Here is a 3,363-nt window from a genome sequence, read left to right on the forward strand (position 1 = left end):
ACAAGAACTGCGTACTGTACTGTGTACAAAAGTCTTCTACCTTTCTATTCACCAGTAGAGCGTAGAAAGAATCATAGCTTAAATGTTTCTGTGCGTGCTAAAGTAAGTCTCATCTTCTTACTGTATCCCTTACAGGAGAGATACTTAAATGTATATCCCCAGAATCCTTACTCTATACTGCTTCTTCAAACTTCGTACCTTGCCTTTGCTGGATGGTTGGAGTCAGTCTTCAAGCGTCTGCCATTTTTTTCGAGCATCTATGTAATTCCCTCTCATGGATCAACCAATCGTATTACCATTTGAGCTGCGTTTGTTTACTTTCGTTCAATATCACCTGTCAGTCCTGTTAGGTCTGGGTCTCACAAACATGAGAAATATTCTAGGATTGACGCATGCGCTTTTCATATGCAATCAAATTTGTAATTGTAATGGTGGGCCATATGACTGATCCAGCCAACAGCAGGTGGGGGCTCTCCAACAAATGACTGCACTGTGACGCAGGGTGGGGGGGGGGGGGGGGGGAGCGGCAACAGCTGCAAGTGTACTCAGTGTGAAATCGTGGGCTGGATCACTGAGGAATGGTTAGGCAGCGCGCTCGTCGTTCTTGAGAGCTGTTTAATTGAGGAAATCCATTATGTCCTTGAATACAAATATGCTGCATACTTTCACCCATGCAGAATACGCAGACATGTTGTGTGTGTACGGATACGTAATGTTAGTGCCCGTGCAGCTGTGGCAGAATAACAGAGATGTTTCCCTTATCTACGAACCCCAGTGCCATGGTATTTCTCGGGGTTTTTCGAACATTACGTGAATCCGGGTCACAACCCAGTGCACACATAACATCAAGAACGTGAGGCCGTCCAGTCAATTCAGGAAACGGAGGAAATTATTACAGTGGTACAATGGAGTCCCACCACCGGTACACAGGCGTTAGCCGACATCTCGATAATTCACAAATGAGAGTGTGGCGTAAATTACATTCCGAGGCTTTGTACCATTTCCATCTACATCCAGGTCAGTCAGTAAGCAGACAACAATGATGTGAAACGTTGACTCTACACAGAGACGTCGAGAAGTACACTTTATTTACAGATTTGGCTACATATACACGTAACAGTATCATGAACAACCGTAGTTCGCACATATGGGCGATATTGAACCCACACGCCACTGGGGAAACAAGATTCTGGGTTGGGTTCTCAGTGAGCGACTGGTGTGGTATAACTCATGGCCTGGGGATAGGGCCTGCGTTCCAACCAAAGTGCATGACAGCTGCAACTTACGCACATTTCCTGATAGAAGAACGACGAGCTTTTTTGGATGACGTGACATTAGAACAACAACGGCAAATGTACCCTGCAACATGCCTGATCGACGAATAACTGCAGCAGACAAGTATCCCAGTATCTGGACAACACATTTCATCAACGGTAGATTGGCTGTGGCGGGTCCATTAACTGGCCTGCCAGACCATGAGACCTAACCATATCAGACTTCTTTTTATTGGGCAAGTTAAACTGGGATGCGTACGTTGCGAAGATGGTTACACGGGAAGAACTTGTCGCTCACATTACTGACGCCGTTGCTCGCATTAAAGCCCGTCGAGATGATGTTAGATGTGCAACGCAACACACCTTCCAACGCGTTGACAAGTGGATTGAAGAGGGAGGGGGATTTTTTATACACCTCTTATAGGATGGACCGGTCATCTGCTCCGCCACTATTCTGTTCACCGCAGTGCCTACACAGAATTTCGGTGAGTAATATTCACACTAGCCTACATATGTGTATAGTTTTCAAAAATGGTTCACTTTCGTAATGATCTAAAATCAGACGCATGTTCACAGGACTTTCTCGGTTTACTTTCGTATGTAGAATCACCACATAGATTATGTGACATTCCACCTGAATCACCTTTTATATACCGTGGAAAGTAATGATGCTGCAACACTCTCCTTGGGCGCGCCGAAGTTAATCTTAAGTCGGAATAGTTCTGTCCGTTCATAATGACATGCTGTGTTTTCTTTACTAGAAACTTTTCAGTCCATTTACGCAGCAGATCCAATATCCTATACGCTCGTACTTTTGTGCACTAGACAGGGGTGCGGAACTGTGTCGAACATCTTTTGGAAATCAACGAACACGGTATTTATCTGGGCGCCTGCATCTACTACTTTCTGTGTCTCGTGGACAAACAGAGTGAACCAGTTTTCAAACGATCGTTGTTTTCGGAACCCATGTTAGCTTCTACAGAGATTTTCGGTTTCCAGAAATGTAATAAGATGCGAGCATAATGCATTTACAAAATTCTACAACTGTTGACTTCAGAGATACAGTAGTTTTTTGCTTATACCGGTCATTAGGAACGCTTCGCTCCTCAAGGGATCACTGCTGCTAGAAGACGGCCACGTTCGTGGTTGGTGTCTCCGCAGATGGCGATGTCATCTTTTAGCGGGCGGTCTGTCCACGTTACAAGTTCACAATGATGCTACAGTGGTGTGCAGAGCTTGGCAGAAGAGTGAAGTTGAAGTCCTGGCCCCTAATTTCGCCTGATATGTACTGTACGAAACACATCTCAGGTGCTATGGGGCGGCAGCGACAAACCCACATGCCACCAGCTCGTAATTCACGGGAGCTGGGTTACCTGGGCATAGACAACTGGTGCTACATACCTCCAGAAACTTACCAACGACTTGTCAAATTTATGCCACGTAGAATCGCCAATTTAGTACGTTCCAAAATTGGAATCATCACGATATGAAGTAGGGAGTCATAATTTTTTTTCCTATCAGTATACGTTCTTGTAGATATCAAGAACAACCAAGAATAGGTGCTTTGTTGTAAGCTGTCCCCACTTTAGAAGTATCACAGCGCTGAGAGCACCTAAAGATTATGTGATGATAATTAAATAGACACCGTAGCTGCAAACAGACGTTGATATACTTCACTGGGGACACGTTGAAAATGTGTGCCCCGACCGGGACTCGAACCCGGGATCTCCTGCTTACATGGCAGACGCTCTATCCATCTGAGCCACCGAGGGCACAGCGGATTGTGCGTCTGCAGGGACTTATCCCTTGCACGCTCCCCGTGAGATCCACATTTCCAACATGTCCACACCACTACATTCGTAGTGCGCGTAATAGATGTTTGCCCATCATACTCATTACTCGTGGCAGATTAATCTACCAAGTCCCGTACGAGTTCGGGCATAGCGTGTGCGTTCACACAAGAAGGTCAATGGCCGGGAAGCCATATTTTAATTATATATGACGGCAGTATCTGTTCCCGAAAGAACACATACCGTTGATGACCTTGCAGCTTTGCTAGGAATGAAATGATAATTAAATAGACACCCTA

At 45.4% G+C, this 3,363-nt stretch overlaps 1 non-coding gene across 1 annotated transcript; it reads right to left on the reverse strand.

The window, feature by feature from the left end:
- Positions 1-2,972: 2,972 nt before the first annotated feature.
- On the reverse strand, positions 2,973-3,047 carry Trnat-ugu (transfer RNA threonine (anticodon UGU)). The gene has a single exon. It is a non-coding gene; the product is annotated as a tRNA-Thr (tRNA).
- Between the last annotated feature and the right edge of the window lie 316 nt (positions 3,048-3,363).

This window comes from Schistocerca nitens, chromosome 9 (genome assembly GCF_023898315.1).
Source record: "Schistocerca nitens isolate TAMUIC-IGC-003100 chromosome 9, iqSchNite1.1, whole genome shotgun sequence".
Taxonomy (NCBI): domain Eukaryota; kingdom Metazoa; phylum Arthropoda; class Insecta; order Orthoptera; family Acrididae; genus Schistocerca; species Schistocerca nitens.